A 14,829-nucleotide genomic window follows, 5' to 3' on the forward strand; every position below is an offset into this window, starting at 1 on the left:
TTTAGGCAATGGGCTCTGGGCACTGCACAGGCCCCACGGGGTGGGTAGGAGGTGGACTCTTGGAATGATGACATCTTTCCCCCACTTTCAGTCTTGTCCCTCCCCAGAAACACGAAGATGCTCAGCTGGAGCCAAGAGGTGAGGTTCTTGTTTACTGTTGCGGCACCTCTTACAGACATTAGCGTTCAGTTAAATAAAGGAAGAGACCACATTAAGTACTTCACAACCCCCAAACAGTGGACACCTTTGTCTCTCGTTCCTCATCTCAGAGGGAATGTTTTCCGTTTTTCACTGTTGAGAATGTTGGTTGTGGGTTTGTCATACATGACCTATATTATTATGTTCAGGTTCATTTCCTCTGTTTCCGCTTTCTGGAGAGCTTTTATCATAAATGGGTGCTGAATTTTGTCAAAAGCTTTTATAGCATCCATTGAAATGATCATAGTTTTTATTCTTCAGTTTACTAATGTGGTGAATCACACTGATTGATGTGTGGATATTGAAGAATCCTTGCATCCTTTGCATAAATCCCACTTTAAATCCCATGGACGGAGGAGCCTGGTGGGCTGCAGTCCATGGGGTCGCTACAAGACGGACACGACTGAGCAACTTCACTTTCACTTTTCACTTTCATGCATTGGAGGAGGAAATGGCAACCCACTCCAGAATTCTTGCCTGGAGAATCCCAGGGACGGGGGAGCCTGGTGGGCTGCCATCTATGGGGTCCCACAGAGTTGGACACGACTGAAGCGACTTAGCAGCAGCAGCAGCAGCAGCATGTTCCTTTTAACACATTATTGACTGGAGATGTAATACATCTTTTGTTACCTGAACATTATTGACTGGAGACATATCAATATGTTTTTAGAGAGTGAGACAATTAACATCACCATGCAAAGTTGTTTAAGAGTTTAAAATTGATCAAGGGTTTGTTATGCAACTTGTGATTGTCATTATCATTCACATTTTGTTGCGTTAGGTTTTTGTTCCAATTTTGTGTATATTATAAATGTAAAATTTTCAAAAATGATGCTTCATGAAATAATGAGTACAGAAAAATTTTTTGGTGAATTTTATGCAGATATTTTCTCTGATTGTCCAAGCAACATATATACTAGTGTCTCAAAAGATGATAGTTGTTCACTATATTAAACTTATTTAAAACATAAAAGCTGAAGATGATAGATGTTCAGAATATAGTTCTGATTCAGACAATGTGAATATTAGACCAACAAAAAGACAAAAAGCCTTAGTGACTGATTCTGATATGGGAAACTCATGGTGCTGGAGAATGTTTCTTTGCTTCTGCAAAACAGTGAATTGAAGGCAATGTTTCATGAAAATTGAAAGACTTTACAGGTGTGTCAAGTATAACCATAGAAGGTGATAACCTGCACAGTGTTCATGAAATAACAATTAATTTTTGGCTGGCCAAAATAAAAATTTCCAGCCAGAGGCATACATTTCTGCAATAATCCCCTGGTCAATAATCAGTTAAGGTATTGTTGGATTCAATTTGCCAGTGTTTTGTTGAAGATTTTTGCATCTATGTTCGTCAGTGATATTGGCCTATAATTTTCTTATTTGTGTGTTATTTTTGGTATCAGTGTAACCTCATAGAATGAGTCAGGGAGTGTCCTGCCTTTGCAATTCTTTGGAATAGTTTCAGAAGGATAGGTGTTAACTCTTCTCTAAATGTTTGCTAGAACTTGCCTGTGAAGCCATCTGTTTCCGGACTTTTGTTTGTTGGAAGTTTTCTCTCTTTTTGGTTGCCCTAGGTCTTGGTTGCTGGATGTGGGTTTTCTCTAGTTGTGGCACACAGGCTTCTCATTGTGGTGGCTTCTCTTGCTGCAGAGCACAGGCTCTAGGCACCCGGGCTTCAGTGGTTGCAGCACACGAGCTCAGTAGTGGTGATGCACAGGCTTAGTTGCTCCATGGCGTGTGGAATCTTCCTGGACCAGGGATCAAACTTGTGTCCCTTGTATTGGCTGGCTTATTCCCAAACAGACTTTTTTTTTTTTTTTTCAAATTAACATTTATTGGTTATGCTGGGTTCATTGCTACAGGCAGACTTTCTACACTGGTGGTGAGTGGGGGCTCTTCTTCATTGTGGTACTTCAGTGGCTTCTCTTGTTGGAGGACGCAGGCTCTAGGCTAGCGGGCTTCAGTACCTTTGGCTCTCAGGCTCTAGAATGCAGGTTCAGTAGTTGTGGTGCAGGGCTTAGCTGTTCCCTGGGACCTGGAATCTTCTTGGACCAGGGATCAAACCCATCCCCTGCATTGGCAAGTGGATTCTTATCTGCTGTACCACCACTGAAGTCCCTATTGGAAGTTTTTAAACTACAGTTTTGATTTCAGTGCTTGTGATTAGTCTGTTCATATTTTCTATTTCTTCCTAGTTCAGTCTTGAAAGGTTATACTTTCATAAGAAGTTGTCTATTTCTTCTTGGCTGTCCATTTTATTGCCATATAGTTGCTTGTAGTAGTCTCTAATGATCCTTTGTATGTCTGTGGTATCTGTTAGAACTTCTTTTTCTTTTCTAATTTTATTGATTTGTGCCCTCTCCCCTTCTCTCTTGATGAGTCTGGCTAAAGGTTTATCAACTTTGTTTCTTTTCAAAGAACCAGCTTTTAGTTTCATTCATCTTTTCTATTGTTTTCTTCACCTGTATTTCATGTATTTCTTCTCTGATCTTTATGATCTCTTTTCTTCTTCTAACTGGGTTGGTTGTTCTTTTTTTTCGAGTTGCCCTAGGTGTAAAGTTAGGCTGTCTATTTGAGACTTTTCTTGTTTCCTGAGGTAATACTGTCTTGCTCTAACCTTCCGCTTAGGACTACATTCTCAGCATCCCATAGGTTTTGGGTCGGTGTGCTTTCGTCTCTGATTTCTTTTTTTTAATTTCTTCAGTGACTCATTGATTGTTATTAGTTATTATAATATATTGGCTACATTCCCTCGTGTACAGCATATCTTTGTAGTTTACTTTGCACATAATAATCTGTACCTCTTAATTCTCTACCCCTATTTTGCCCCTCCCCCTTCTTTCCCCTCTGGCAGCTACTAATTTGTTCTCTGTGTATGAATGAGCTTCTTTTTCTATTATGTTCACTAGTTTTCTTGTATTTTTTAGATTCCACGTGTAAGTGATATCACATATTTTCTTTATCTGTCTGAATTATTTCACTTAGTATAATACCTTCCAAGTCCATCCATATTGCTGCTAATGCAAAATTTTGTTTCTTCTTTATGGCTGAGTAGTAGTCCATTGTATGCATATGTGTGTATATGTATATATTCCATATCTTCCTTATTTTTCCTTATTCATTCATCTGTTAATGGAAACTTAGATTGCCTTCAAATCTTAGCGATTGTAAATAAACTGCTATGAACATTGGGGTGCATGTCTTTTTGAATTAGTGTTTTCTTTTTCAGATATTTATGCTGGAGGGGATTCGTTGGGTCACATGGTAGTTCTGTTTTTTAGTTTTTTGAGAAGCTTCCATCCTGCTTTCCGCCGTGGTTTACCAACAGTGTAGGAGGGATCGAATGCCCTGGGTTTTAGTCCACATGTGGTAAGACTCAGTTGGAAGGATTTGAATAGGGAGTTAACAAGATTTTGCCATGTTAATAGCTTTATTCTGCCTACTGATTGCAGGGGGAAGTGGAGAGGAATGAAAACAGGGGACCAGTTAGCAGGTTGCTATGTTAATCGAGGTAAGGATGGTGGTGGCTTGTTCTAAGGAGGACACAGTGGAGGTCACATCTAACGTGGTTGAACTCAGATGTGGCTCCTGCCACAGCTATTTCTGTCCAGGAAGTGGTGCCACTGACCTAAGACAGTCAAGTTTCAGCCACTTGAGTAAATTTCTATCCAATTGGTGGCCATTCTTTGAACAAACACCTGTGTTCTGTACCATGTGCCAGGCACTCTGTTAGGTGTGACGGGTAAAGAAGTGAGCAAGATGGACACAGTGCCCACCCACGAGGCATTCAGGAGCGGAGAAGAGTGCTGGATTAGAGTTACCATACAGAACATTGAGATAAGGGTGGAAAAGGTACTCAAGGCATCACACCGCAGCAAGCAGGTCATTTTGGGAGGAGGCACAGATGGTTGAAGAGGGTATCCTCAGGCAGGAAGGGTGTTACAGGTAGAGAATAAAGTGGCAATGGGAAAAGCTGTATGTGGAGAAAAGCCAGTATGAGGAAGCAGTGAGGAGCTGCAGAATGTGAGGCAGATGCAGAACCAGGCTTGTAAAGGCCTACGGCCATTGGACTTTATCCTGGAGGCACATAGGAGCCCCAAACAGAGCCCACAGGCAGTGGGGAGTATAGATGAGCATGGAAGAATTGGAAATACGAATTCCTTTTGAAATGTTATTGCTAATTCTTCAGGATAGGTTTAGAATTTCAGAGCAAAGATAATAATTGCAGCACAATTTGAAATACCAAGAAAAAATTAAAATAGGCCTTCTATTCAGCAAGAAGACTAGTTAAAATATTTTGCATTAAAATGAAAAAAACTATATGTGTGATAAAATAGTATATTGCCATTAAATATATTTTCAGTGAATTCTTACCAGCCTGGGAAAGAGTTTGTGATGTGTTAAATGGAATAAGTAGGACCTAGGAATACAGTGCAACACGCAGTACACAGTCGGAAAGGGAAATTCCCCAGTGATTCTCTCTGGGTACTGAGACTACATGTGATTGCCATTTTTCCCCTTTTCTACATTTTTGAAAAATTTCACATGAATATGTATCAGTTTTATAATCAGAAAAGCTGGTAATAAATAAAAATTAAATAATGACTTAATGTCATTGAAAAGCCTGGCCTTAAGAACCTGATTTGGAGGACCACATACTCTGGAAGCAGAACTGGAACTGGGAAAACTTGCTGGCTGATACAATGTAGGGGGAAGACTATAAGATGCCTAAAGCATCATGTTTTCTTTCTTTTTTTAAAGCTTTTTATTTTATATTAGAGTATAGCTGATTAACAATGTTGTGAGAGTTTCAGGTAAACAGCAAAGGGACTCAGCCATATCTGTATCCATTCTCTCCCAAACACCCCTCCCATCCAGTCTGCCACATAACATTGATCAGAGTTCCCTGTGCTATACAATAAGTTCTGTTGGTTATCTCTTCTAAGTATAGCAGTGTGTACCTGTCCACCCCAAACTCCTTTACTATTCCTTCTACCCATCCTTTTCCCTGGCAACCATGAGCTCATTCTCTAAGTCTGTGAGTCTCTCTTTTGTAAGTAAATTCATTTGTATCATTTCTTTTTAGGTTCCATACATAAGAGATGTCACACAATATTTCTCCTTCTCTGACTTACTTCACTCAGTATGACAAGCTCTGCTGCTGCTGCTAAGTCGCTTCAGCCGTGTCCGACTCTGCGACCCCATAGACAGCAGCCCACCAGGCTCCCCCAGACCCTGGTCTTTGGTAGCAACTTTGGGACTGGCTCTGGGTTGAAGAAGTGCTAGTCCAAGGGCGGCATCAGTGGTGTTCCTCTCGGGGGTTCCTGGCATCAATACCCAGCCTCCACCGAGAAAGCGACTCCAGGCCGATGTTGAAACATTCCCGGGTTGCACTGTGCTGTGGCATCCGAGGTGGTATCCCTTGCTTTTAGTGTCAAAAGCTGCAGAGTTCCAGCCCAGGAAAAACACCCCCACCCCAGCTGGACTGGCCCGGACCCCTGGAACCTTGGCCAATGAGAGCCACTGTGCTGGATGGAGGGTTCTGGAACTCAGGGTGGGGTTCTTGGAGACCTCACCCCTGCCTCCCACTTTGAGTCAGATATTTCCTCTATTCCTATTTTTTTTTTAATTAATTTTTACTGGAGTATAGTTGTTCTTGGGCTTCCCTGTTTGCTCAGTGGTATAGAATCCACCTGCCAATTCAGGAGACATGGGTTTGATCCCTGGGTTGGGAAGATCCCCTGCAGAAGGAAATGGCAATCCATTCCAGTATTTTTGCCTGGGAAGTCTCATGGACAGAGGAGCCTGATGGGCTACAGTCCATGGGATTGCAAAAGAGTTGGACGTGACGTAGCGACTGAACGACCACCGTAGTTGCTTTACAGTGTTGTGTTAATTTCTAGCGTACAGCAAAGTGAATCAGCTGTATGTGTGTATGTATACATATGTCCCCTCTTTGAATTTCCTTCCTATTTTGGTCACCACAGAACACTGAGTAGGGTTTCCTGTGCTATACAGTAACTTCTCATTATTTATCTATTTTATACATAGTATCAATAGCACATATATGTCAATCCCTTCTCCCAATTCAGTCCTCTCTTCCCTACTTGATGTCCATACTATTGTTCTCTGCATCTGTGTCTCTATTTCTGCTTTGCAAATAAGATCATCTATACCATTTTTCTAGATTCCACATATATACGTTAATATACAATATTAGTTTTTCTCTTTCTGACTTCATCCTGTATGCACCTAATCTATTTTTGTATGGAAGTAACATGAGCAAAGCAATAGAATAGAAAGTGTTTACTCCATGCTTTGTCTTCACCCGCTGTAGAAGCCTAAGAGGAGATGAAGGAACTTACCAAACGCTTCCTGCTGTTAAGGGCCCAGGTAGTGAAGGAACTAGAACTCGCCACGCACTTACATCCCACCACACAGCTGGGGCCAGGTCCCGACTGAGCCCCTAGCACCAGTGGCCCCTTGGGTCCAGGTCCCCTGTTCCCTCAGTTCCCAGCACAGTGGTGGCACCAAGCCATGCTCTGAAGTTGAAGAAATGAACCAAGGAAGTCTCGAGGGTGAGAATGGAAACTGGCAAGTATCAGTACAGGTAGAATTTCTGTGTGCCCTCCCCTAGAGCTCTTCCATAGTGAAGAGGGAAATCACATGAAGTTGCAAATGGCCTTGCTCCCGGCTGCAGTGAGAGGGCCTCAAAATTTGAGTCTAGCCAACCTTTCCAGATGCACTGTGACTTGACTGTTCCCCACACTTCCTGATCCTAACCCCTTCCTCTAGGGTGGCTGCGCATCTATCTCCTCAACCCTCTGTCCTCACCGCCAACCAAATCCCCCTGGCGCCAAGCTTGAGCATCCTGCTTGGCAGTCCACATACCTGTGTACATGGAGGCCATGCCCCTGAGCACACCCTTGTGCAGGAAGAGTGGACGGTTATGCGTAGCCAGGACTGACATGAAGTCATCACTCTGGTAGTTTGGGCAACTTCCTTGAGTTCAAATCTTTCCTTTTAGCTGCTTTGGGATACTGCTGTGTGATGAAATGGTGTAACTCACATACATGTAATTCCTCTGCCTGCACCTTTGAGGCAGTCAAAGGATGCAAATTTTCCCTGTGACAGGTTAGCGGGGCTGGTTGGAATTTATCAAACCCTGCTGAATGGTGAGTGTTTTGTTTTGCAAATAAAGAGTTGCAGGCTAACTCTCCACAAGTAAGCTTGGAAATGACCCAAGCCAACTGGAGGAGCTGGATTGGAGCAGGTGTGCTGGTAAGGGCTTAACAACCGGCTCTCTGGTGGAAATATATGAATGTGTGCATAGCCACACACATACACACACATGTGCACATGTGTACTGTAAATTCAGTAAGTCCCCTATGCACAAATGAATTCCATTCCAAGAGCACATTCATAAGTCCAATTTGCTCAGAAGTCCAATGAAGTTAGCCTAGGTACCCAACGAACAGAATCAGCTATATAGTACTATACCGTAATAGGTTTATAATACTTTTCACAGAAATAATACATTAAAAAACAAACATAAAAATAGACATTTAAAATCTAACAGCATAGTTCCTTGAAAATTACAGTAGTGCAGTACAACAGCTGGCGTACAGGGGCTAACAGCGAGTGAACAGGCAAGAGTTACTGACTGGAGGAGGGCGAGGAGGTGGGAGATGGTGGAGCCGAAGGACTGTCAGCGGTAGGAGCTGGAGGGCAAGCTGCAGTTTCACCAGTGCCAGCCCTGATGGCACAGGTTCTGGTTCGGCGTTGCTGGAAGAAAAGGTGCATTTGCATTTTTGAAAGTTCGTATGTAGGGGACTTACTGTGTAGACCTAGCTCAGGACTCGGCCTGGAGGAGGGTCTGGAGGAGCTGTTGAAGGGTCCCCACCCTGAGCTGACAGTGGACCCAGCAGCCCAGTGACCCTGTGTGTGCACTGCGGCAGCATTCAGCTCTCTGCTTGCTCTCAGGGTATTTTGGCTAATGCTTCATATCTGCCCTCCAGATCTCACTCTGACTTCTCTTGTGGTCAGTCAACTTCTCTTGGAATCTCACAGGGAAGGGAAGTCTTAAAAACCAAGACTACGTTAAGTCTTAGCTAAATTGACTCAGTGTAAAGGCAACCACCACACTTACATAGTACCAAGCGCTTCTGTTTTTTAAAAAATGTTTATTTCTTTGGCTGTACTCGGTCTGAATTGTGGCATGCGGAATCTTTTAATTATAGCATGTGAACTCTTAACTGGGGCATGTGGGTATCTAATTTCCTGACCGAGGATCAAACCCTGGGCCCCTGATTGGGAGCATGGAGTCTTAGCCACTGGACCACCAGGGAAAAATCCTGTGCTTTTGGGTCCTCTTACCACATTCTTCCAGGCCTCTATGCCTCTTCATGGAATGTTCTTCCCAACCATGGCACCTGGCAAACTCCTATCGCAAGAAATATTACCTCCTCCGAGAAGAAGCCCCTGATGCTTTCCCTCCAGGACCATCTGTACTTTGTACAGGATGACTGCCTATATTGCGCTTGCTAAAGCTCCAAAAGCAGAATCTCTAATCTTAAGAACTGAGCCTGCTGCTGCTGCTCCTGCTAAGTCACCTCAGTCGTATCCGACTCTGTGTTACCCCATAGATGGCAGCTCCGTCCCTGGGATTCTCCAGGCAAGAACACTGGAGTGGGGTGCCATTTCCTTCTCCAATGCGTGAAAGTGAAGTCGCTCAGTCGTGTCCGACTCCTAGCGACCCCATGGACTGCAGCCCACCAGGCTCCTCCATCCATGGGATTTTCCAGGCAAGAGTGCTGGAGTGGGGTGCCATGCTGTGCCTATTTTATAAATGAAGACATAGTAGCTCAGAGTAGTTAATTAACTTGCCCAGGGTCACACAGGGAGAATATAATTAATATAACATCTGAGCTATAATTTACATCCTGTCTGTGACTCTTCTAATTATAACCTGTCATGACTAGAAAGTTGAGAAAAATTAGGTCCCTACCTCAGATATGCAGATGAAACCAATCTTATGGCAGAAAATGAAGAGGAACTAAAAAGCCTCTTGATGAAAGTGAAAGAGGACAGTGAAAAAGTTGGCTTAAAGCTCAACATTCAGAAAACGAAGATCATGGCATCTCGTCCCATCACTTCATGGGAAATAGATGGGGAAACAGTGGAAACAGTGTCAGACTTTATCTTTTTGGGCTCCAAAATCACTACAGATGGTGACTGCAGCCATGAAATTAAAAGACACTTACTCCTTGGAAGGAAAGTTATGATCAACCTAGATAGCATATTCAAAAGCAGAGACATTACTTTGCCAACAAAGGTCCATTTAGTCAAGGCTATAGTTTTTCTAATGGTCATGTATGGATGTGAGAGTTGGACTGTGAAGAAAGCTGAGTGCTGAAGAATTGATGCTTTTGAACTGTGGTGTTGGAGAAGACTCCTGAGAGTCCCTTGGACTGCAAGGAGATCCAACCAGTCCATCCTAAAGGAGATCAGTCCTGGGTGTTCGTTGGAAGGACTGATGCTAAAGCTGAAACTCCAGTACTTTGGCCACCTCAAAAGACTCTGATGCTGGGAGAGATTGGGGGCAGGAGGAAAAGGGATGACAGGATGAGATGGCTGGACGGCATCACCGACTCGATGGATTTGAGTCTGAGTGAACTCCGGGAGTTGGTGATGGACAGGGAGGCCTGATGTGCTGCGATTCATGGGGTCACAAAGAGTCGGACACGACTGAGGGACTGAACTGAACTGACCCATAAGCAACTATGTAGTGGAGGAGAAGAGAGCTGTCGTGTGGTTGGACAGCGGATGAGATGGCCAATAGGAGCAGAGCGCGGACTGGGCTCTGGGAAAGGGGTGCAGAGTAGTGACAAGGCTGTGCTTCTCCCCTTCTCCCTTCTCTCTGTCTCACGACGGCACCCTCAGCCCTCCAGGCGTGGCTTCTCCCAGCCTAGCAGGAGGGTTGGCAAACCAGCAGTTTGCTATGCTTTTCTGTCTAGCTCTCATGAAGGTTCTGGAGGTGGCCCAAGGCTGAGGTCACAGCAGTGCTGAGTCTGTCTCCAGGCTGCCCCCAGTCTGGCCAGTAGGGAGAGATACTCCCCTCACCCCATGGGTCAGCAGCTGGGAGTAGACCAAGGAGCGGGAGTGCGGTTCTAGCTGACTGCTCACTGTATGGCTTTCTGTGAGTCCTATTCTTGTTTAGGACATTTGTTTCCTTATTTGGAAAACAAGGGGCCTGTAATGGGTGGCCAAGATTCCCCATTTCCTCAATCACTGTCTGAGATTCTAGCTTGTCTGGATTTGGTATTTCCAAAGTTATGACACCAGAGGGCGCCAAATCCCAGCTCTTGCTAGTGATGAGAGCTCAGAGGAGCTGATGAGGCGTGTGAGCTGAGTGTGTGGGTTTGAGGGGAAGCAAAACCACTCAAGGTGTGTGTGTGTGTGTGTGTGCGCGTGCATGTGTGCATCACCAGAGTTCTTACACCACCTATATTTACCACTATCACACTCCACCCCGCTGCCTTCATCTCCAGCCACTTGCTGGCACCCTCTCTGCTCCAGCACCACTGGCCTCCAGCTCTCCCTCAGACCTCTGGGGGCGCTATCCCTGAAGCTCGGAACCTGCATCCCCTAGACATTCACAGGGCGCCCCCTTACTTTCCCCCAGTGAAGCCTTCTCTAAAGACTATAAAACAATACCTCCAAACTCAGTCCATGTTTGTGTATTTTTATTTAGAAAAATTTGGTAAAATATACATAACATGAAATTTACCTTAACCATTTTTACATGTAAAGTTCTGTAGCATTAAGTACATTGCCATTGTTTTGCAACCATAACTTCCCACCATGTCCAGAATTTTCCCTATCTTCCTAAATGGAAATTGCATATCCATTAAACAATAACTCCCCATTCTGCCCTCCCTCAGCTCTTAGCCACCACCATTCTTCTTCCTGTGCATGAATTTATCTACTGTAGGTAGCTTATCTAAGTGGAGTCATACATATTTCCCCCCTTTTGACTAGCTTATCTTACTTAGCATGATTGTCTTCAAGCTTTATCCATATTGTAGCAGGGGTCAGAATTTGCTTCCTTGTTAAGGCTGTATAACATTCCATTTTATATGTATATGACACGTTGCTTATTCATTCATCCCTTGATAGATACTTGGGTGGTTTTCACTCTGATTTCTGTGTATACAGCTACTACGAACATGGGTGCACAAATATCTGTTGGAGCCCCTGCTTTTGCTTCTTTTTCGTGCTTTATTCTTCTGCCTGGCTTTTATTATCATCTAACAGTCCTCCTCCTCACCCCAACTAGGGATGCAAATGATTTCTGCTTAAAAAAAGATAATTCCAAAGGTGATAGTTATAGGGCCTTAAAGGACATTAACCAATTGTATCTAACCTAGCAGTTTCATTCTAATTCCTTTTTAAAAAAAAACTATAAATATTTAGTTCTTCAAAGTACTCTTTAAATCAGCTTTACCATCTTACTTGTTTCATCGTTAATGAGTTAATAAACCTTTGGTACATGTTCGTTCTATATTTGATGCATGCTCATTCTGTATTTGTATGAGATTCAGATGTAGTTTAGTCGCTAAGTCATGTCCAATTTGTTTGCAACCTCATGAACTGTAGCCCACCAGGCTCCTTTGTCCATGGGATTTTCCAGGCAAGAATACTGGAGTGGGCTGCCATTTTCCTCCTCCAGGATATCTTCCTAACCATGGGATTCATAAATGTGTGTATATATATACACACACACACATAAATTCCTTTTAAATATTCAGTTATATATATTATATAACACACACATATATAATACACACACACACACACACACATACACACACACACACACACACACACACACACACACACACACACACACTCTAGAGTAGGTTGCCATTTCCTTCTCCAGGGGATCTTCCTGACCCAGGGACCAAACCCAGGTCTCCTGCGTTGCAGGCAGTTTCCTTATTATCTGAGCCACCAGAGAAGTTGATATATGTATATATATTCTTTACACTTTGGTTTATCACAGGATATTGAATATGGTTCTCTGTGCTGTATGGTAGACCTTGTTTATCTGTTCAACATATAATAGTTTGCATCTGCTAACCCCAACTTCCCGCTTCAGCCCTCCACTACCCCCTCCCCCTTGGCAACCGCCAGTGTGTCCTCTCAGCCCATGATTCTGCTTCCGTTGCACAGGTTCATTGTGTCATATTTCAGATTCCACATACAAGGATGATATTTGTGTTTCTTTTTCTGACTAAATATATCATTTAGTATAATCTAACTTTGTATCCATGTTTCTAAAAATGGCATTATTTCATTAAAAAACATTTTTTTTATTGCAATGTATTTGCTTTACAATGTGTTAGTTTCTGCTACACAGAAAACTGAATCAGCTATACATATACATATATCCCCTTCTTTTTTGGACTCCTTTCTCATTTAAGTCAACATAGAGCATTGAGTAGAGTTCTCTGTGCTAAACAGTAGGCTCTCATTCAGTTCAGTTCAGTCGTGTCCGACTCTTTGCGACCCCATGAATCGCAGCACGCCAGGCCTCCCTGTCCATCACCAACTCCCGGAGTTCACTTAGACTCACGTCCATTGAGTCGGTGATGCCATCCAGCCATCTCATCCTCTGTCGTCCCCTTCTCCTCCTGCCCCCAATCCCTCCCAGCATCAGAGTCTTTTCCAGTGAGTCAACTCTTCGCATGAGGTGGCCAAAGTACTGGAATTTCAGCTTTAGCACCATTCCTTCCAAAGAAATCCCAGGGCTGATCTCCTTCAGAATGGACTGATTGGATCTCCTTGCAGTCCAAGGGACTCTCAAGAGTCGTCTCCAACATCACAGTTCAAAAGGATTAGTTCTTCAGTGCTCAGCTTTCTTCATAGTCCAACTCTCACATCCATACATGACCACTGGAAAAACCATAGCCTTGACTAGATGGATCTTTGTTGGCAAAGTAACGTATCTGCTTTTCAATATGCTATCTAAGTTGGCCATAACTTTCCTTTTAAGGAGTAAGCGTCTTTTAATTTCATGGCTGCAGTCACCATCAACAGTGATTTTGGAGCCCCCCAAAATAAATTCTGACACTGTTTCCCCATCTATTTGCTATGAAGTGATGGGACCAGATGCCATAATCTTAGTTTTCTGAATGTTGGGCTTTAAGCCAGCTTTTTTCATCAAGAGCTTTTTAGTTCCTCTTCACTTTCTGCCATAAGGGTGGTGTCATCTGCATATCTGAGGTTATTGATATTTCTCCCACCAATCTTAATTCCAGCTTGTGCTTCTTCCAGCCCAGCGTTTCTCATGATGTACTCTGCATATAAGTTAAATAAGCAGGGTGACAATATACAGCCTTGACATACTCCTTTTCTTATTTGGAACCAGTCTGTTGTTCCATGTCCAATTCTAACCGTTGCTTCCTGACCTGCATATAGGTTTCTCAAGGGACATTAGTTATCTATTTTATGCATAGCATTAATAGTGTATATATGTCAATCCCATTCTCAAAATTCATCCCACTCTCCCTTTTCCCCTTGGTATCCATCTACATCTGTGTCTCTATTTCTTCATAGATAAGAACATCTATACCAATTTTTTCCGATTCCATGTATATGCATTAACATGCAGTATTTGTTTTTCTCTTTCTGACTTCACTGTTTGGCAGTCTCTAGGTCCATCTGTCTCTCCAGATGACCCAATCTCATTCCTTTTTATGGCTAATATTCCGTTGTATATATGAACCACATCTTCCTTATCCAGTCATGTGTCCATGGACATTTAGGTCGCTTTCATGCCTTGGCTCCTGTGAATAGTGCTGCTCTGAACACAGAGGAATGCATGTTATCTCTTTGGATTAGAGTTTTGTCTGGATATATGCCCAGCACAGGGCTTGCTGGATCATGCAGCAATTCTATTTTGAGTTTTCCGAGGAACTTCCATAGCATTCTTCATAGTGGCTGCACCAAATACGCACCGACCACCAACAGCGTAGGAAGATTCCCTTTTCTCCACACCCTCTCCAGCTTGTTCCTTGTACAGTTTTTAATGATGGCCATTCTGCCTGGTGGCTCAGATGGTAAAGAATCTGCCTGCAATGCAGGAGACCCAGATCTGATCCCTGAGTTGGGAAGCTGTCCTGGAGAAGGGAATGGCTACCCACTCCAGTATTCTTACCTGGAAATCTCTTGGGCAGAAGAGTCTGGTGGGGTACAGTCCATGGGGTCACAAGAGTCGGCCATGACTGAGCGACTAAGACATTTTTAAATCAGATTGGTGTGAATGGTGCTTCGTTGTAGTGTTGATTGCATTTGAGAGTGAGATTTTTGACTTTTAAAAATTGATGCATTCACATTCCAGAAGTTTCTACTAGGAACTAGAATCTGCATTTGTGGGAAATTAAATGCTTTAGTAGTGCATAGTGCTTCCCACGCCAGGCTGGGGCTGCTGGTGTGCTGGGGTCCCCTCACTAAGTGGAGCCACCATCAGTATGTACGTTTACAGGGTCGGGGCCCTCCTGAGGTGTGGCCCTTGCTTGTACAGTCTGAGGATATGCAAATCCCAGGGAGCTTAAGAAGACC

The sequence above is a fragment of the Bos indicus genome, chromosome 8 (genome assembly GCF_029378745.1).
Source record: "Bos indicus isolate NIAB-ARS_2022 breed Sahiwal x Tharparkar chromosome 8, NIAB-ARS_B.indTharparkar_mat_pri_1.0, whole genome shotgun sequence".
Lineage (NCBI taxonomy): Eukaryota > Metazoa > Chordata > Mammalia > Artiodactyla > Bovidae > Bos > Bos indicus.